We start from the raw sequence: 22073 nt of genomic DNA, 5'->3' as shown, positions 1-22073 counted from the left end.
TATGCAAATACCTGAATTTCATTCTTGAAAAAATATTAATTACGTATAGTAATATTTGGCGTAACGTAACGAGAAATTCTTACAGACATATTTAGAAAGACCCTCTTGTTGGATTCCCTGAGGTTCTCACCTACACTCCCGTGTATAAGTTTGGATTCACCCTCTAAAAAACATGCAAAAGTGTCCAGTCCATATCTCTGTGATTACACGTCCAATTGAAACTCTCTAAGCCGCATTTGAAAGGCAAAGAGTTATTCTTGTATGCTAAATTTTTACTTAAAGTTGTGACATTTTTCAAAAATTGCTCTGAAAATTCATATCTAATTTTCTCAGCATTGCATCGACCAAAATTTCAAATCAAAGTGTCATTAGAATCGTAATCTTATATTCTTTAAAAAGACCCCACGAAATTTTGGCGGAAAAATCTGGAAAGTATTCAAAATCAATGAAATAGTCAGTCAAGTCATCGTGCAAAAGTTTGGGTTCACCCCTCAGTATGGTGTATCGCGCAAAAGTTTGGGTACACCTGAACTTACTTAAATCTCTGAAATCTCAAACCAATCATGTACCTACGCGCCTTTTTTGCGCTCAAAAAAGCTTTAAACTATTAAAATCGGTTGAAAAATGGCAGAGATATTGACAAAAATGATGTGCGTGCGGCTCAGGTGAATGCTGGAAATTAAATATGAATTTTCAGTGCGTTTTTTGAAAAATGTCACAACTTTAAGTAAGAATTTAGCTTTTCGGCTACGCAGTCTTAATTTTTCAACGGCTTATTTATTTGCCCGACGTTTCGACACGGGAATTGTGTCTTCCCGTGTCGAAATGTCGGGCAAATAAATAAGCCGTTGAAAAATTAAGACTGCGTAGCCGAAAAGCATAATCGATTACAACCATACAGTCGATTCCCTACCAGCTCGTAAGAATTTAGTATACAAAGTTCAAAGAATGTTTTTGGAAAAATACATACGAAGTAAGAATAACTCTTTGCCTTTCAAATGCGGCTTAGAGAGTTTCAATTGGACCTGTAATCACAGAGATATGGACAGAACACTTTTGTTTGTTTTTTAGGGGGTGAACCCAAACTTATGCACGGGAGTGTAGTTCCTGAATCATATTCTATATTTAAATTAAGTCATATTTTTATTGTATGTATTTTTATTGTAATTGTATGTTTATCTAGCGTCCCTATTTTAAAAAGCCCCGAATTTGACTACGCACCGGACGTCGAAAAACCCTAGATACTATGCGTCATTTTTTAATGACTGAGTGATTACTTTCAGATGTTTTTGGCAATGACATATGACATAATGCTAGCAGTTTAAAGTCTAATGTTGAATGTTAGTAATGAATTTGCCCGAGTCTAGAAGTCATCCTAATAAAACTTATAATAATGATGAGAAGGGTATTGTTTTCTTAATTTTGTGGTTCTGCTTTTTTACAAGAACACATATTGTGTTCAGTATCTTGAGGTGTATATGCATTGATAAAAATCAAAACAATTTTCGTCAAATTTAGCGATGTAGCATGAAGAAGGGCTACTGAATCGAAAAAAGCAGTTGAAAAATAGTCACGCGGCACAGTAATTAGCTAAAGGGGAATTCGATGAAGAGAAATCGATCACTACAGTTCCGCCCTTATGATACCACGGTGCCCCGACAGACCGTTATCATGTAAAAAAATTGTCCATCAAATCTGAGTATAAGGCTCGATTCCTGAGGCCATTCTGCACCTCTGGGCCATTTTTTAAAAAAATTCCATGGAGGAACCTCGAGAAATCTTGTTTCGAATTTTTTGACTTGAAAATTCAATATAATCCACATTAAAATTGCATAAAAGATAAACGTGAATCATTCAATGCTGAATATTATTTATTTACAACTTATTTTTCGACTTTCACACTAAGTGACCAGCCCACTTAAGTCTGCCGTATTTATTTTGCTTAATAAAATTTGCTTCTTTGTACATCTGATACTACCCGCATAGAAAAATACAGTTTGTTGTATGTTCAAAACAATAACTATCTTCTATCTGTTAATGTGAACGTACCACAATCAGTTGCTATTCTGTCGAACAATATGAAAACAAAAATTTCAGACTATAAAGAATGGTTTGATCAAATTATATCAAACAGTAACATTCTTTGATATTGATCCGATATTGTTGAACAATATAAGGATGAAATTCGGGAGAAACTGTGGTGCATATAACGTAACCCTTTCTGAAATGGGTTGCCTGTTTAAGTTTGCTGACACACTTACACTGGTACATGTAACAATAATTTACCGTTTTTTAACAGTTCGTCAAACAGTTCCACGCATTAGTATCTGTGTTTGTTTAAGTCGATGCAACAATTTCATTATTTTGCTGGACACGCATATAAAAATTGACACAAGGATTTTCTGGGTTTTATCAATTGATATCAATACAAATTATTTTTAAATTCTTCCTTCGGCTCTTAGTACCTATTCGACGCAGAAAAGTTAAAAGATTAAAATTTGCATGTATTTTGTACGGTATAAACGAGTTGATTTTTTTCTGTCACTGTGTGAACGTACAATATTACTGCGATAGTTTATTTAAGGGTGCAAGTAGTCAAGATTGTTTTGTTGCTCGTAAGTGGAGTAATCCGGCCAAAACTTTTGCTTCCGTTCCGTCGCGTCGGCCAAAAACATTCGGGACAGAGTCTGGTCCATTAGTCCGTGCTGAAGTCGCCCTGCTGAAAGTCTACGGCTCTACTAAAATCCCCAGTCAAACAGAAAGATTTTTTCCAGCTTTCAAGTAGTCAAGGAAGAAGTGATTGAGTTAAATGGAGTATCAACAAATTGCCTCCTTTGCTGGAAATGAACAACGAGCATACGAGCAGATTGCTTACCATTTGGAACGCAACCTGACCATCGGACCGCCGAATGCAGGATGTAATTGCAGATGAATTTTGTTCATCAGAAAGGAAACCAGTGGAAGTTCTTCCGTATGAAAGACTGCCGGTTGTTACTAATTATGAATGCAATTTGAGGTAAGTGTTTCTTATTGAAAGCAAAGAAAATTTTCTATTTTTTTATTATTCATATTTTTTAGCGGCATCTGTTCCAACACCTTCTGAAAATAGTACCTATAGCGGAATTTGGGGCAAGTGTGCCACCTTAAGCAAATTGTTCTCTAACTTTGCCCAAGGCTTATAAAAACCACCAATTTAGCCTCATGATGATAGTTTCACATCTTTTCATAACCACTGTGCCATTTGAAATGAAAATAATTTCAAAAAGTATTAGTTTTGGAGCTTCTCAAATATCATCCAAACTAACCTATTTTTCGACACTATGGGGCAAGTGTGCCACCCATATGGGGCAAGACGGCCACCGAATGAACATCGCAGGTAATTCTACTTGTAATGAAATTTTCTTTATTTCATATTAATATTACTTAAAAAGCAGACGCTAATCGATAATTTAAAAAATAATTTTAAGTTTACCGTAATAAGGTGGTGCTTTATAACAAGGTTCAAACATGCGTAACTCTCTATTACTCACTCGAATAACTAAAATGGTTATTTTTGTCTCCATTCAATACAATATAAGTAGTACCCTTATATTACGGCATATATGTATAATATTACACTAGATCAGCACTAAATAATAATAAAATATTGATGTAGATATGAAAAACGGTACTTAATAAGCCGAAAAACATGTTATTATTGAATATTTTGAGATAAAATCACTTTGGGGGGCAAACATGTTAGTTATTCCCCTACTATACTTCAGAAACCACTACCGGTGCCTCATTTTAGTTTATTATTATGATTTTGTTGATGATGTTTACATTTTTATAAATTTCACTTCAGCAATTTTTGTTTATCAAATAGGTGGCACACTTGCCCCAATAACTATACATTTCAACCAAACTGGATTTTGTATGTAAAACTAAATACTTTTTTCGTTCAAATGCCACAATAACTTACACATTTGAATAGTTTCACGATGTACAGTACGTTAGAAAAATCTGTTAATAATTTACCTTTTACCATGCTATTTGGAAACAACAAAATCTTATAAAAATCCACTCAAATTTGGTTGTCTTTGCAAAAATCGATGTAAATACGTGTAAAATAGAGCAATGTTCATCATATTTTGATTATCATTTTGTGAACTATGATATATTGTTAAGCTCAAAGCTCAAAGAAAAAATATATATTGTAGTTTTTATGAAAAGCAGGGGTGGCACACTTGCCCCTATGGCACACTTGCCCCAAAGTCCGCTACTGGCTACGGATGTTACGGTTATGCACTTGCGGTGCCATCGGGAAGCGCAGTATGATGTGAAGACTGACGGAATAAATGCAGTCATTTTCTTCGATCAGATAATGAAAATATGCATACATACACAACTTAAGTATAAACTTGACCAAGTTCGATTGATTAACTAATCAAAGTAAGTATTGTTATGTGAAAAAAAAAATAAATACAATTAAAACATAGACTCAAACACTGCTTTTGTGGATTTATTCTGGAAAGAAAACAGTGAGACAAGAGGTTCGTTTATCTTCTTTCAAAAGATGTTTTTCAATACGTACTTTCTTGTCGCGCTGTTTCTTATTCAATTTCTTCTTAATTAATTGTTTTCATGAGTTTTGGTATAAATACAACAGCACTGTACGGTATAAAGTTAAATCAAACATAAAACACCATAAATCAACAATTTTCAATACACTATTTAATTTTATTTTTGTTCATTGTTATACTGTACCTAAATTGTTTCCTTTACAGTTTATTGAACGAAACCATGGATAGTAAAACAATCATTTGGCAGACTGTAAACGACAAATTTTGTTCGAGAAAATCGGCGATTTTTTATGGTTACATAACTTAACCGCCCATTCCCCACATTGTAATTTACCCAATTACTATTTGCAAAACGGTCAAACCCGTTTCAGGTAGGGTGAGCTTATTGTTAATTTCCATGTTATATGGAATTGTTACGGTATTGTCGCAAACGGTTGTGAATAATACGGGAAACAGTACAGATATGGTTCACAAGTATGCGGGTACTCTTGATGTTTACGTCTAGTTGTCCACCGAGTATTGCTTTCAGCATTTAACGTACCTGTTCTACATTTTCAGCCACTACAAGATTTTAACTACACGGAAAACATGATTGTCATATGTCACAAGTGTTGAAAGATTTTCAAAGTCTTTAACAACTTCAAACAAATCCTCAATATGTACTACTTAACTATCGACATCACTAGAACTAGTGATCCTTTATAAGAGAGATACGCGGAAGCTGACATTTCTGTCAAAGTGTGAGCCAATCGAGCAGCGAGAGTTGTCAAAGCGTGAGCCAAACGAACATGCGTTATGTTTGTTTTGAACTTTTCTTGAGAATTAATGTAATTTGCTTAAAATTATTTCGGTTAAAGTTGTTTTGCATGTAGCAATGAGGAAGTCATGTCCGTGTTACAATATTGTTCTCGACGCCGAGCAAACTCAGCACTGCTGGTCTGTTGCCAAATAATTCCACTTTACTTCCGCTTATGTCTCATATAAAGGATCACTAACTAAAACTTCAATTCTATATACGTGCAACCATTTTCATCGTTTTAATAGAATTCATTGTCAACCTGTATATTGATTTCTAGGACACGTTCAACTCAATAACAAAAATCTAGCTGTGGCAGTGTAATCTCTCAAAATGGTTACATTTGTTTTTTTGTAAATATTCCCTGTAAATAGTTTTTTTGTTTATTATTATTATCATTATTATTATTATTCCTTTCATTGTTATTATAATTCCTTTCATTATTATTCTTATTATTTTATTATTCTTATTATTATTCCAATTATTACTCTTATTATTATCCTTATCATTATTATTTTTCTTATTACTACCCTTTTTACTTTTATCATTTTTATTATAATTACGGCTGCTTAAAAATATTATGAATTTAAAATTGAAATGCCTATACCTATACAAATAGAAATTGAAAAAAAAAAAATGAATTACACATAAAAATATCGAATGCACTCCACCTTGAACATCCCCATCCCTATTCCCATAACGTTTGTACTACACACCACCGTTACCAGCGTCAGCTGTCATGACGTTGGTAGCGAATCGACAGCAGCGATCCAATAAAACCGTTTGTCAACAGACAAACGGTCTCTAATAGGTGAACCACCACGATAACAGCAAGTAGTGCGCGCTTTATTTCCACTTAATTTTTCTCCTCGAATAGTGAACTGAAAAGCCCCGGTGTGCCTCTTTCATTGTTCTTGGTCCGGTCGGCTAGTGTCCAGTAGTGGAATCCAGAAAGCTTGTGAGAATCCGTGCGCCGCTAGTTCGGAACAAGTTCATCCGGCACGAAGGACCACCCGGTGTGAGCGGCCGCGAGAATAGTTTGGTCCGGCCAGCGAAGTGGTTAACGGCCTACCAGCTGAAGAATCCGTCACGTCCCCTGAGTGCGAAGAACTCCACTGCCACTGAAGACACCATTTTCATCCGTCCAGGACAAAGCTAACACCGCGGTGGATGGTGCCGGGACCAGCAGCGCCTTGATAGACGGTTCAGGCCCCATAAGAAGCTGTGTGGTAATGTAAATCCTATTTTCCTTCCTTCTTTGTAAGATAAAATGCCCCTAATTAAAACGAATCTTATAATCAAATTGAGAACTTTTGAATATTGCTAGCAAAGCCCTGTATTTCCTCCATCTCCTCCTGATTTCGGTTTTGTCCTCCTCGACAACGTAAATTTTGACGTAGGACTACGTTTGAGTTTTTTTAAAGGGAAGTTTTTCCGCCCATCTCCCCAATTTCCTCTTGGAGCAATTTGAAACGACCCTGAGGCCCAGGACAAAAACCTGGGTGGGAACAACAGAGGTTCCCAACCTAAAAGAAAACCTAACAATTGGCGCCCAACAAAAATAATAAGAAAAGGTTTCCACTTCACTATTGAAGTGGAACCCTTTTCAAATAAGCTCCGGGAGGAATTGGAATCCTCTATTCCAATTGTTCTTTTATACAGGATTTATTGTACTGAGTTGTATCGGGATAAGAAAGCGACAAGTGAATGTGTTTTCTTTTCCTACAATTGTTCGGATGATGATAACAAATGCTGTGAATCGTTCTTTTTCTTTCATTTCATCCTAATAAATTAGCCTTTTTATCTCTTTTTAGCTGAAAAATAAAATAATCAATTTAGTAGGGTTAAATAAATAATAAGTGAAATTAATCTTCAATATTACACAGTGGTTCAAAATTATATTTTTTTTATTTTTATTTTATAATTTCATTTTTTCAAATTTTTTAGTGTCTTCTTACACACTGGTTCGAAATTATTATTTTTTTAATTTTTATTTTATTATTTTTTATATTTTAATTTTTTGTTGTGTTTAGTTTAGTGATAAAACATACATTTATGCTTAATTTATTTGATCTATTTTTTCTTTTTGTATATTTTTTTCAATTTTTTTTTAGGAATAAGCTTTGATTTACTGTTACTTTTTTTGCATTTTTAAGCAAAAAGTAGCTTTTGATTTAGTTTATGGTAGGTTTAGAATTTTTGTAAATATTTTTTGATTTAATTTTTATTTTTAAGCATTTTTTTTCGATTTTGTTGTTTATTCTCAAGTGACAAATGGCTGAATCACTGGAAATCCAATTCACACACGCTGTTGAAAAGATTCGGGAGTGGTACCACAGCTTAAGGGTGGACCACTTATCACCTGAGGAGTTGGACTTCGAGTTGAAAATTCGCTCGATCGTTATTCGGGATGATCCCACCTACTCTAGAAAGCGTAGGAGTCTTAGGGATCACCTAAAGCTGGAGAAAGAGGATAATAATAAAATTGAAGTGGAATTACAGGTGAACTGGGAGGAGACAATACAGTTCTGTCGACAAAATTTCGACGAATTGTCGACAGGCTTACAACAGAATGACAAAAACTTAAGGGTGAGGGGACAAGCAAAGCTTTTGCATTTCGGTCATCGGATAGTCCTTCTTTTGAATCAGGTTAGGGGTTCGGGGGAAACAGAAAGCTTCCTCAAGGAAATGCTTGTTGATGTGGTGATCCTTCTGAAGCAGTATTTTCACACTGAACCAACCGAACCTGAATCTCATACATAATCGAGAGGGACTGGAGGATCAAACCTTAATGGACTTGTTCCGTACTGAGCTTGTTCTTGATGCCCATCCCCGATCGATTGCAGAATCAGGTACAGTAGTTTCTGGTGTGAATACTACTTCAGACAATACTTCGGTGGCTTCTCGGTTTGAAGGCAGTGACTGTGTGCGCTCTTTACTAGCTCGCATTAAAGAGTTAGAAGCGGAGATGGCTAGAATGGGAAGACATTGCGAGGAAGAGTCTCAACGCAGACAATCCGAGCTTCCTAGTGGAAGTCGGCAGCCAGTAGCGAGTGCGCCGCTGGCTAGTCAAGCTCCTCCACCTCTTCATTCCTCTTTCCCCTCTCTTCCGATATACTCGAACCTTTCACAGGGTCAGAGTTCTTCGGGGGCGGTCGATCCTTCTAGGCCGATCACTAGCGTAACCTTCTCGTTACCGCAGAGCCATCTCTCTACACAGCCGCAGCCTCCTTCAACCTGGCATAGCTATCTGCAGAACAATCCTTCCATTCATCCGCAAGTCACCAATCCGTGGCTAGGATATCCAGCTGCAAGTTCTGTACCACTTTCAAATCCGAGCCTAGGAATTTCGGCCTTGAATAGTGGACAGACTTCAAATCCGTGGCTAGGGAATCCGATTCCAAGCATCATTCAGCCAGCTTATCCATGGAACAATCTTACAGGATCTTCGGCTTCAACTTCAACTGCCTTTCCTTCATCCAATTTCGTTTCTTTTAATCCAGTTCCGTCTGGCAATCAGGTGCGTCACACCTTGCCGGTGTCCAAGTGGACAATCGCTAAATATGATGGTGAAGATCAAGGGCTGAAGTTGAACCAGTTCCTTGGAGTGGTTCATGCGATGGCTGTTGCTGAACATGCTTCGGAAGCTGAACTGTTTGATTCAGCGATTCACCTTTTCAAAGGTCCAGCATTGCAATGGTACATGACCATGCGCGCTACAGGCCGGTTAGTCAACTGGCAGCATTTGGTGCTAGAGCTTAGGCGGACGATTATGCATCCCGACCTAGACACCTTAATAAAAATGAAGGTTTATCAGCGTCAGCAAGCCCGCAATGAAACCTTCCTTCAATTCTAACACGGTATGGAAGAGCTTTTTGGGACAATGAGTGTTCCCTTGCCGGAACACGAAAAGGTCCAAATCCTTCTTCAGAATATGAGGATTGATTATAAAAAGCAGCTCAATTTCATCCCTATTGCTGACCTTCCGACACTTGTGTCCGCAGGCCAGAAAATAGATGCCGTAAACTTCTCAGTCTACAACAAAGTGTTTGGACCTGAGAAGTCGGTTAATGCGGTTGAGTTTTCTGAACCGAAAAAGGGCTCATCTCAGGATGATCCCAACAAGCCACCCACTCCACACCAACAAGCCTCGTCGAGAAATTCGAGGGCCCACACTTCTCCTACACAGACCAATCAGAGTCGTAAGGGTTCCCAAACCAGAAACGATATTTCTCGCGGACCAGCACGGGCACCAACCACTTTGGAAGACTTGATCGAATCTCATCAATCATTATCAAGCCGACATTGCTTCAATTGCGGCAAGTTTGGGCATCGGATGGACCAATGCAGGCTCCCGAGAGGGGTACTGTGCGAAAACTGCGGTTTTCGGGGCTATCCGTCAAGCAACTGCCCATACTGCGTAAAAAACGCGTTGGTAGCGAGCCAAAACCGCCGCCCGCTGAACCCAAACTACCAAGCGTAAACTCTTCTTCGTATTTTCAACCGGCTTTGGAGAATCTATATTCGGAGACTCCGGCGTCGTACATATAGGTTGACATTTATGGGATTACTGTTTCTGCCCTTCTAGATAGTGGAAGTAATCTCACTCTCATCAATGATGTGTACAGTGTACAATACAGTCAAACCAAAAAAACTGTTTCCACTGCGAGACCCACCCAACCTGCGAACGGCGAGCGGAGAAGCGCTCACGGTCCGTGGAAAGGTCTATCCACCATTTTCATGGAACGGTGTGGTTCGAGTTGTGCCGACTCTCGTTATTCCAAACCTAGCCATCAATTGCATTTGCGGAATGGATTTCTGGAAGACCTTCCGGATCTAACCCACCATTGTAGGGTGCGCTACGGTTGAATATACCGGGGCAGAAACCACTCCGTCTCCGTTGCCAACACCATCTGTCCTCTCTGCTTCCGAGCAGAAGACAATCGATCACATCAAATCTCTTTTCATTTCCGCACGTCCGGGGAAACTGTCTACTACTCCACTGGCGGAGCACAAAATTGAGCTCGCCGAAGAATGGCAGATGAAGCCTCCGGTTAGACAGTTCCCGTACGTCATGTCTCCAAAAACTCAAGGTTTGGTGTCCGTAGAGCTGCAAAGATTGCTCGACGCGGGTATCATCGAACCCAGTAATTCTGATTGGTCACTAAACTGTGTACCAGTCGTCAAACCTCATAAGGTTCGGCTCTGTTTGGATGCGCGCAAGATTAACGAAAGAACTGTTCGTGATGCTTACCCCTTGCCGCACCCCTGTCGAATCTTAGGCCAACTTCCATAAGCGAAGTACTTATCTACAATTGATTTGTCGGAAGCTTTCCTTCAAGTTCCACTTGAAAAGGCTTCGCGGAAGTATACGGCCTTTAGCGTGCAAGGTAAGGGGTTGTTTCAATACACCCGAATGCCCTTTGGAGCCTTATGTCTTCGTTTACCTCGACGATATCGTCGTGGTAACGGAGACATTTGAGCATCACGTCCAGCTACTTCAGGAAATTGCACGCAGATTAAACAGAGCCAACCTTATGATTAACCTGGAGAAGTCTCAGTTTGGGGTGCCGGAAATTCCCTTCCTTGGGTATCTTTTGAGTTCGGAGGGTCTTCGTGGAAATCCTGACAAGATTCGACCCATTGTCGAGTACGAAAGGCCCACCACGATCACAAAACTTAGAAGATTCCTAGGGATGGCGAATTATTACCGGCGGTTCATCCCAAACTTCAGCGAGACTTGTGCTCACCACCCCGCAAAAGAACTACCACGCTGCTGAAAAAGAGGCTCTGGCCGCTCTTCTCTCCATCGAAGCATTCCGGGGCTACATCGAGGGCTACCACTTCACCTTGGTGACGGATTCGTCCGCCCTCACCCACATTCTCAAAACGAAGTGGAAGGTGGGCTCTCGATGTAGTCGGTGGAGCTTGGACTTTCAGCAATTCGACATGACAGTGGTACACCGGAAAGGAAAGGAGAATGTCGTTCCGGATGCCCTGTCGCGTAGCATTGCTGTAGTTCAAGATTCACCAACTTCAGTTTGGTACACTTCTCTGATGGAGAAGGTTACCCGCCGGCCTGACGACTATGTCGATTTCAAGGTCGAAGACGGTAAACTTTACAAGTTTATCGCCGTCAAAAATGTGCCATACGACTCTCGGTTTGAGTGGAAGCAAGTTCTGCCAACCGAGGAAGTTTCCGGAGTGCTTAAACAGGCTCATGATGATAAGTTTCATCCCGGTTTCGACAAAACGCTAGCTCTTGTCCAACAGCGCTATTACTGGCCCAAAATGGCCAAAGATATTAGGGCCTACATACAGGCCTGTTCAACCTGTAAAGAGGTCAAGCCCTCTTACGTACAAACTACCCCGGAAATGGGTAAAATGCGCTGTGCTTCCCGACCGTGGCAGATTATTTCCATGGACTTCATTGGTCCTCTGCCACGTAGTCGTAAGGGGAATCAGCACATCTTAGTCATTTGTGACTATTTCTCTAAGTGGGTAATGATTCAGCCGGTGAAGAAGCTGGATAGTTCAGCCATGTGTGTGATTTTGAAAAATCAGTGGTTCTATAGAAATTCTGTCCCTGAAATCATAATTACAGACAATGGCAGCTCTTTCGTTTCGAAAGAGTTCAAGGAACTTATAGACCACTTCAAGATCACACACTGGCTGAATTCCCGCTATCATTCCCAGTCGAATCCCGTGGAGCGCGTGAACCGTAGTATAAACGCGGCCGTCCGCAGTTACGTCCAAGAGGACCAGCGAATATGGGACACCAAGATCCCGGAGGTGGAGCTGATGCTCAACACTAGTGTTCACTCCTCCACGGGATTCACACCGTATTTCATTACCCACGGACAAGAGCTAGCGGAACAGGGATCCGACCATCGTCTTTCTCGACACGGTGAGGAACTTTCTGCGGAAGACAGGGAGGAAAGACGCAAGCAGATGTTCACTAAAATCCATGAGATTGTTCGCAAGAACCTCGAAAAATCTCATGAGGTTTCCAGGGATCGCTATAATCTGCGAAACCGTACTTTCGCCAAGTCATTTACGGTAGGTCAATTGGTCTACCGTAAGAACATGAAGCAGTCTTCAGCTGCTGAAAACTACAATGCCAAATTAGGGCGGCAGTATTTACCCTGTAAAGTCAAGACCAAGATAGGCTCGTCTTCCTACGAGCTGGAAGACCTCAGTGGGAAAAATCTGGGGATTTGGCCAGCCGTCCATCTCAAACCCGGGTGAACATCTGCATCGCCTTTATTCCCTGACCTCCAATCTCGAATCCCCTAACAAGGATTCAATAAATCGGTGAAAATAACCGAATACTCACCTGTTTGCTTTCTTGTGTTTCTCATTCATTCATGCCTGTCCGTCGTCGTCGTCAGAACTTTAATATTTTGTTTTTCCTCCTCGTCGACATTGTTCGCATCATCTACTTCTTTTTCCTCTCTCTTCCGTTCCCCATGTTTACCTTTTTAACAAGGGTCGAATTAAGGGGACTGTTAACATTTTTCATAACGCCTCCAAGGTGGCGGATTTCGATCGATTAGTTCGTCGGTCCAACCGAGGGGTCTACAGCGATATTGCTAGGCCTCCTCCAAATTATTTAGCATAGGGTATCCTAGAATCTTAATTTAGCATATATAGCGTGTGAATGAATTGTATGTTGTCTTGGGAAATAAAGTTTTATCCCAGACAACCGTATGAATGAGATGAATGTTTGAATGAATTTGTATGAAAGGTGGGGGGAATGAATGTGTGAATGAATTCGTACTTTTAATCCCGATAAAATCTCGGTGATGATTCTAAGAAGAGATTTCCAAAAAGTTTATTTTCTCTCCTAATAGTAGATTAGTTTTAAAATAGGTTATAATTGAGTTAATTTAAAATAAAAGTTTAATAATAAAGATTTATAAAGATTTGATGATGAGAGGATGGATAAGAACGCTTTTATTCTGACGAACCTGTATTCTGGAAGGCTGTATTTTCCAGATTCACTTATTATTTCGATACAACTCAATCATTGTCCTCTTATTTCAGTTTATGGTAATTAGAGAGTACAGTGGTCAGGTTCGCTCTGCAATTTTATGTAATTTGAAGGAAAAGAGCCTCCTTTAGTGATCAATCATTGCTTCAAATTATCACTTAAAATTCAGGGGAGAGAGCCACTATAGGAGAACTAGCTTTCAGTGAATCTATCACGAATTAGAGAAGCAGGACTCCTGCTTCCCCAATTCGATCGTGGATCGTGGAAGTTCGCCTCTCCCGGTAATTCCTTTGATCTTAAACAGTGACTACTAATCTCGAAAAGAAGAGCTCCCACTGATGAAACAATCACTTTTCCAGACTGGAAGTCACCAACAAGAGAAAAAGGTTTACTGCGAACTAATTACCCTAAGAGGAAAAAAGATTCATAGTTTGGCAGCCAGACTCTATGGCTGAAAGTTAGGTGATTTGGTGGAAAAGAGCTCCTCTCTGCACGGAAAAATCATTCCGCTAAATCAAAGTAACCTTCAGCTAAAAGAGAGCTGCCAAAATAAGAACTCCTTACTTGACCTTCTCACTCAAGTGGACAGTCTCTATTGTTAAGTGTTAAGTGATTTTGTGGAAAAGAGTTCCTCTCCATGGACAAATCATTGCACAAAATCAATCTTACACTTAACAAGAGGAGGGCCACACTGACCCTTTTCCCTGACCCATTTCCTTTTCAGTGGACAGTCTCTATTATTAAGTGTTACGTGATTTTGTGGAAAAGAGCTCCTCTCCATGAACAAATCATTGTACAAAATCAATCTAACACTTAACAAGAGGAGGGCCACAAAAGTCCTTATACCTAAATTCCCATTCCCGACTTCTCTTTAAAAAAAAAACAACGTTTTTTTTTATTCTGGAGTGGGGGATGAATGTAACCTCTCAAAATGGTTACATTTGTTTTTTTGTAAATATTCCCTGTAAATAGTTTTTTTGTTTATTATTATTATCATTATTATTATTATTCCTTTCATTGTTATTATAATTCCTTTCATCATTATTCTTATTATTTTTATTATTCTTATTATTATTCCAATTATTACTCTTATTATTATCCTTATCATTATTATTTTTCTTATTACTACCCTTTTTACTATTATCATTTTTATTATAATTACGGCTGCTTAAAAATATTATGAATTTAAAATTGAAATGCCTATACCTTATACAAATAGAAATTGAAAAAAAAAATGAATTACACATAAAAATATCGAATGCACTCCACCTTGAACATCCCCATCCCTATTCCCATAACGTTTGTACTACACACCACCGTTACCAGCGTCAGCTGTCATGACGTTGGTAGCGAATCGACAGCAGCGATCCAATAAAACCGTTTGTCAACAGACAAACGGTCTCTAATAGGTGAACCACCACGATAACAGCAAGTAGTGCGCGCTTTATTTCCACTTAATTTTTCTCCTCGAATAGTGAACTGAAAAGCCCCGGTGTGCCTCTTTCATTGTTCTTGGTCCGGTCGGCTAGTGTCCAGTAGTGGAATCCAGAAAGCTTGTGAGAATCCGTGCGCCGCTAGTTCGGAACAAGTTCATCCGGCACGAAGGACCACCCGGTGTGAGCGGCCGCGAGAATAGTTTGGTCCGGCCAGCGAAGTGGTTAACGACCTACCAGCTGAAGAATCCGTCACGTCCCCTGAGTGCGAAGAACTCCACTGCCACTGAAGACACCATTTTCATCCGTCCAGGACAAAGCTAACACCGCGGTGGATGGTGCCGGGACCAGCAGCGCCTTGGTAGACGGTTCAGGCCCCATAAGAAGCTGTGTGGTAATGTAAATCCTATTTTCCTTCCTTCTTTGTAAGATACAATGCCCCTAATTAAAACGAATCTTATAATCAAATTGAGAACTTTTGAATATTGCTAGCAAAGCCCTGTATTTCCTCCATCTCCTCCAGATTTCGGTTTTGTCCACCTCGACAACGTAAATTTTGACGTAGGACTACGTTTGGGTTTTTTAAAGGGAAGTTTTTCCGCCCATCTCCCCAATTTCCTCTTGGAGCAATTTGAAACGACCCTGAGGCCCAGGACAAAAACCTGGGTGGGAACAACAGAGGTTCCCAACCTAAACCTAACAGCAGGTAATATCATAGACTTAAAAAGAAGATGATAATATCTTAACATGAACAGGGATAGGTGGTTAAGCTGATAAATACAATTAAGTTTAATTGTAGACGGGTTGCCTGCTTTTTTCGTAAAATTACATGGAATGAAAAGGATATGAGTTTTCGAATTTACTGTTCAGTATTGCGTTTTGTCGCATATACTTCTTAATGACTTTATTGGAATCGATCGCAATACGGTAGAACTGGGTTGCACTATTATAAAGAGGGACAACTAGGATAAGCTTGTAGTACCATTTACTCTACCCATACGTATAGGCAGGTTCAGTTGTGTCGGGGCTGAGGCAGTGCTTGATAGGGATGTAGTTGAAGTTGTTGAAGTGCCATACAACACTTGTGACGTGTGATATTGATATTTACCGTGTTGTAAAAACGTGTTCTGGCTGTGAATATCTCCTTTTACGGATTACGTAAACAACTTAGGGACCCGCAACCGCAACTTGCAAAGGGAAACTACTTTTCTACACTGTTGCTTGATAAAGGCTCATCTGACTTCATGGATCAATTCTTTCGTTAATAACTTCGCCAAAACACCTTGTGATACTTTATCGTACAACACTGAAAAGTGTTTCGAGAAGTAAATCAGTTTTCGATATTATTGCAAAGAGAGTAAAGATGAATGCAAGCATGCCCAAATGAAACATCGTCAATTTTCCGTTTATAAAACGCTGATTCTTGGCTCTCTAACCATATTTATTTAAGAACAGGAGCGAATAAAATACGGGAAACTTCAATGAGATGGTCATTTAGTGCAAATGCCGGGATAAAAAGTAACATCAATCACGTGGGGATCAGCGGCCCCGTAGAAGACATTCGCGTAAGTTCATTCTGATATTGACGTGAGCGTACCAGAGCAACCAAATCATTCCAGGTTTGAAACAAACGTTTGATACTTGCTCTAATCGACTATAACGGTAATCACATGGCTCATCTTCTGACTATCATTTTGCCAAATTTATTCTAAGATCCTTGTTTTTTCGAAATAACAACATTAGTAATTGAAAATTTATTATTTTGTATTTTTTCAATCGGTTTAAGGTAGAAAACAACAATCAATTAAACTTAAACCAGTAAACTATAAAAAAACATACTTGGAATGGCTTAAGCATGTTTTTTTTTATAAATCAGTTAAGTTAAGTCAGTTGTAAGCTATTCAAAATCTTTCGCAGTTATAATAAAGGGTGTACGGAATCAAATTGCATCGATATTTTCTATTGAAATTTTAGGTGTATTTTGTTCAATGTGTAATTTGTTCACGCTGTGTAAGTTTCACAAGCAGACGTGCAATAGGGCTTTTCATGTGACAGGTCCGTCTATGCATTTGTTTACATCGGTGGAAGATCGATGCAAAAACGATGCTGTCATTTCTATAGAAGAACTGTCAAAGAGCTTCCCGATCAGTTGATTTGGAACGTCTTGTGAGTAGTAGCGTACGTCCGGATCTTTTTTTTCAACGTGTCATTGACAGAAATCTGAGAAAGGTACATTCTACGGTGTCTTGTGTTTTATATATCGGTACTACGAACGTTTGACCATCGATCGGAAAGAAAAAAAGTGGCAAAAATGGATCTCCGTATAGGCCACAAACGGGTAGTTCAAGCTTTTAAGAGGAATCTCAACAGTTCAGTTTCAAGATGTGGCGAAGAAACTGAATTTATCCAAAACTTTCGTACAAGATGCGAAAAACGTGAAAGACTACATACGTCTTCTTCTTCTTCTTGGTATTACGTCCTCACTGGGACAAAGACTTAGTGACAGACTTTGACAGCTTAATGTTCTTATGAGCACTTCCACAGTTATTAACTGAGAGCTTTCTTTGCTGTACACCCAAATGTTGATGAAACCACATTGCCTCGTTATAAATGATGAGACGTATGTAAAAACAGTATTCCGGCAGCCCCGGACCTCCAGTTTTTCACTGTTCATCATGAATTCGATGACAACTGGCCATTCGGGACAACTGGAAAGGTCAATGGGCAGATGTACCTAAAGGAATGCCTCTAAAAGCGTCTACTTTTTCTTCTGAGGTCACACGATGGTCCTACGATTTTTTGGCCGGATTAGGCCTCGTGCCATTACTCGAAAAAGGTTATGGAGTAGTACAAGGCTAAGGAGGTTAATTTCGTGCCGAAGAATCTCAACCCCCCAAACGCACCGGAACTGCGGACAATTGAAAAATACTGGGCCAGTGATGCATTTTGAACTGAACGCGAGCCAAAACTGAACGGAGCAAGTTCAAATTTTGCACGAGAACGCAGCAGACAGTGAACTTGCGAGCCGGAGCCTGTCGCTGCTCTCGAACGGCCTGTTCAGATCGCAATGCACTACATTGGTAATTAAAGCATAGATTTAGGTATTTACTCGGAAAATATGTCTTGAATCAATAATAAAATCAATTCAATCATAAATGTATATTTATGTCTTGCTTTGTTCACCTCATAAAAAATTTTGGCATTATAAGATGCCGTGAAATCTGTCAGAACAATCTGCGTTCAAATTTTTGCTCATTAGAGTTCAAATTTTTGAACTGAACAATGAGCAAGCCTACTTGATCGCTCCGTTCCAAAAAATGAACTGGAACGCGAACTGAACGCGTTCAAATGCATCACTGTACTGGGCCATCATGAAGCAAGCGCTTCGGACGCATCCTAAGTGAAATCGGAGGAAGATATGAAGAAAAAATTGATTGCCACGCAAGAAAATGTTGGTCCAAGTGTTGTACAGGACCTTATGAGAAGTTTAAAGAAAAAATTTCGTGCATTTGGGTATGGAATTGAAATTGAATAAAAAAACATGGTAAAATATTCATAATATGTTTTATTTAACTTTTTTAACTAAAAGTTCGAAGATGATTGGTTGAACGTGCGAATTTTGCCAAACATTTGTGGTGCCGCAATTTGATTCCGTACACCCTTTAGTTATTGATTTCTATCCATTCGGAAATTCTAAATATAATTTACCGTTTTACAGGGGGGTCTGTAGCCTTGAGGTTACGCTTCCGCTTCATATGCGGTAGATCATAGGTTCAATTCCCATCCCCTGCACAAAAAAACCCGTCCAGCCACCAGAAGATGCCTCACGTGCTTTGGGGAGCACATCCATCCTCCGTCAGTTTCAGATGGTGACTGAGACAAACTGACCCTCTTCGCAGGCAGCTAGCCTCACTAACAACAGAGCTCTCTCCTACCTGCTCGGTGTGAGAGTAAAAGAGTAGGAGAGAGTGAAAGTTGATGTAAATATAGATAAGTTAAAAATAGATCTGTATCGGTAAAGAAGCTACAGATCACCTGATTCCGGCACAGTAGTGGCCACGAGCACAGAGTGCCTTAAAAAAAAAAAAAATTACCGTTTCGTCTCAAATTTCGAACATGGCTTATAGTCCGAGCATTAGCGATTGTGCAGAAGCCACAAGATCCAAGAAGATCTCTATTGTAATCCTTACAGCGATTTTTCCAGGGATTCCACAAGCGGTTTCCCTGAGATTTCTCCAAGAAGAAATTTTGTTCGCTACCAGACCGGTTCCGATAGAGCTCCAGAAATATTTTCAGCAATTCGTTCTGGAATTTTGTCAGGAGGTTCTCCATATTTCTACATGGATTTGTGCAGAGATGTCTTTAAGGCTTCCTCCAAGTTACACTAAGACGATTTCTTCAAGGATTACTACAGATATTTCTCCAGAATTTCTTCTGGTAGTCTTTTCGAGATTTTTCTAGAAATTATTCCTTAGATTTCCTTAAGGATCGCTTCAGAAATTCTTCTAGAGAAATTCTTCTTGGGATTCAACAAGAAATAACTTCATGAATTCCTACAGGGATTCCTCAAGAGTTTCCTTTAGGAATTCTCTCAGGCCTTGATCCAAGAATATCGCTTCATGAATTAATCTATGGATTTTTTCAGGTAACTTTCCAGGAATTCCCCTCAAATTTTTTTCAGAGATTCATTCTGGGATTCTTCGAAAATTCCTCTAAAAATTCCTATAGAGATTCGCCCATGAATTCCTCCAGGGATTTCATCAAAATGAATAAGAGTTCATTTAAAATTTCATCTGCGATTTTTTTAGAGATTCCTCTAGGAACCCTTCTTGAAGAGATTTCTGGAGCAAACCTAGGAGAAACTCGTTTTAAGAGAAACATCTAAATACTTCCAGTAGACGATTCGTCCTTTGAAGGAACCACCACACCAGACAACGGACCAGCATGCAACGCCCAATTTCACAGTCGAAACACGCTCCTGACGAAAAGTTTTCCGAGCTGAAGCGAGATTTGAACCCGCACTCCTTGGTCGATCCGGCAATGCAGAAACTTTGAACATCATGTCTTTTGTATGAAAGCAATCATTGACAGCTTATTGCAGAAACTTATTGTGATTATTTCAACCCCTTCTACAGATGCGAGTTGGTGTCTCTGTAAGATACAAGACTTGCACCCAAAGATTGAAGGTTCAACTCTGGATCGGACAAACGTTCATTTTATGTTTAATTTTAAACTATCACATATTTAAATCAAAACATGTAACGTCGAATTCAAAAGCATTTTCTCTAAAGACATCATGATGTATACCTCTAAGAGCAAGTGTATGGGGGTAAAACAATTTCGATCACGAATTTAGGCAAATGTGGCGCTGGGGAATCTTCTCCTATAACTATTCCATAACTGCATCATGTGTCTGAATGAAGTTTATCATCATATCAGAATTATTGTTATCAGGAGAAGAAATACAATATTATTTTGAAAAATATCATTTAAATACAGTCTATACATGACCGACTAATTTGAAAACTCTCAATGCATCTAGTACCATTTCTAGCCCAACCACAGACAAATTGTGCCTTAACTTTCCGTGTCACATCCTGCAGTTTTCAGATAACACAATAGTTCTAAATTGAATAAAAACAGTGTTCACACAAGGAAAACTATACAAGACAAATAAACTCCAATTACATCACCACCCGGCAATCTGATTGCCCAACAAGAGCCGTGATTGGAGTATGAAAGTTTTATACGTGGACCGCAGGTGGTGCTCGTTATCTTGAGGGACCGAAGAAAATTCCTTTCGAGACAACGAACGGCTTCAGCTTGTTTGTTAAAACGGCCAACAGCATGTGCCAAGGATTGAGAAAAGGAGTAAGTTCATAAAACAAACACTACTATGCGAAGCGGCTAAAGCCAAACAAAGTTGGACTTTTCACTATTGCTTCGGAAAAAGGGAAGCTTCATCAAAAGCGAGCGAGAAAAATAAAGCCAACCAAAGTGGGAAAGGCCCCTAATGAATGGTAAAAGGGAAAATTCCTCGTTGTTAACTTTGTTTTGTTGGATTCCTTTTCATTTAGTTTTAGGTTTTCTTCCAAGAACTGGCGAAGGATACGCGGGACGACGACGGGCTCATGAACTATACTTTTTTGTACTGCGGATAAAGGCTAGAGAGCGAGAATGCGCTTTTTTGAGCTTGAGCTTTTTGGGTACTAGTTGTATTTTGAAACTTTATATAAACTTCATTATTTATGTATTGTCGTGCGATCAGACATTGGGCTCTAGTTTAACAAATGTTGTTCTATGGTTGAAAAACCTTAAAATATTATAACAAGTTTTAACCCTCTAATACCCAACCCCAGAAATCAAAATGATTTTTTTTGGCTTACACACTGACTCATAACACGCATATGGGCAGCCCTGTCGTCGTAAAATTTGAACTTCTTAGTCATATTCTTTTGAGGAGGGCGTTGCTATAGCCCACAGGGCGGTTGTACTCCCAGGCGTTGATAAGTGAGTTTCACAGGAAAATTGTATCTAATTAATATATATTCCAAACACATGAGAACTAATATGCATTTGTACATGTTTAGTTTGTGGTCAATGCTCATTCCAATTGAAATGTGAAACGGAGAAACACATATAAATTAAAAAATATATAGATGGCATCATAATAGCTTTTTCTACATTTGATCGGTGATAAGTCAGAGTAGTAGAAGCATTAACCTAAGAATGCTAATGTCGCTGCTGTTCGTGTTACCAACATCTAGTTTGCCACGAACTGACAGCCTGAGTACCGGGCATCAAAGTGTCAAATTAATTATAAAAACATAAACAACGACAAGGCATTGAACAAACAATGAAAAACCATAATTAAAGGTAATAATAATTAAAATCAGTTTTGTGACAACAGCGCTACTAGCGTTCTACTACTAATATTTCTATTGTCAGAGTAGACCAAGTTCAAAACTTGAGAAACCGGATTATTCTGTTATTAGATCAAAATTGTGCAAAATCACCATGGCAGCGATATCTTCTCAGGAATGCGAGAAAATGCAAAACATTCCAAGTAATTTGTCATATTTTTCGGTATTGAATGATTTTTCTTCTCATTCGTTAATAGAACTTGATCCATTTTACATTATTCGATGAATTGGATTTTGATTTCTGTCGATTTATCATGTTTGAGTAGTTACTCAGAAATTACAATGATTTCTGTGCAGACAGAGTGGACCATGTGTCAGAAAGCAACGAATTGATTGATTATTTGTTTTTGTAGTCGATTCCAGAAT

At 39.1% G+C, this 22073-nt stretch overlaps 1 protein-coding gene across 2 annotated transcripts in view; it reads right to left on the bottom strand.

Annotated features, from left to right (window-relative positions):
• The window catches only part of LOC5569088 (phospholipase A2 inhibitor), a 98040-nt gene that overhangs the window by 6627 nt on the left and 69340 nt on the right, over positions 1 to 22073 (bottom strand). The gene's annotated exons all lie outside the window — the stretch shown is intronic.

The sequence above is a fragment of the Aedes aegypti genome, chromosome 3 (genome assembly GCF_002204515.2).
Source record: "Aedes aegypti strain LVP_AGWG chromosome 3, AaegL5.0 Primary Assembly, whole genome shotgun sequence".
In the NCBI taxonomy this organism is placed as follows: Eukaryota; Metazoa; Arthropoda; class Insecta; order Diptera; family Culicidae; genus Aedes; species Aedes aegypti.
Note: the sequence above shows the minus strand (reverse complement) of the source record. Positions and strands in the feature narration are given on the sequence as shown.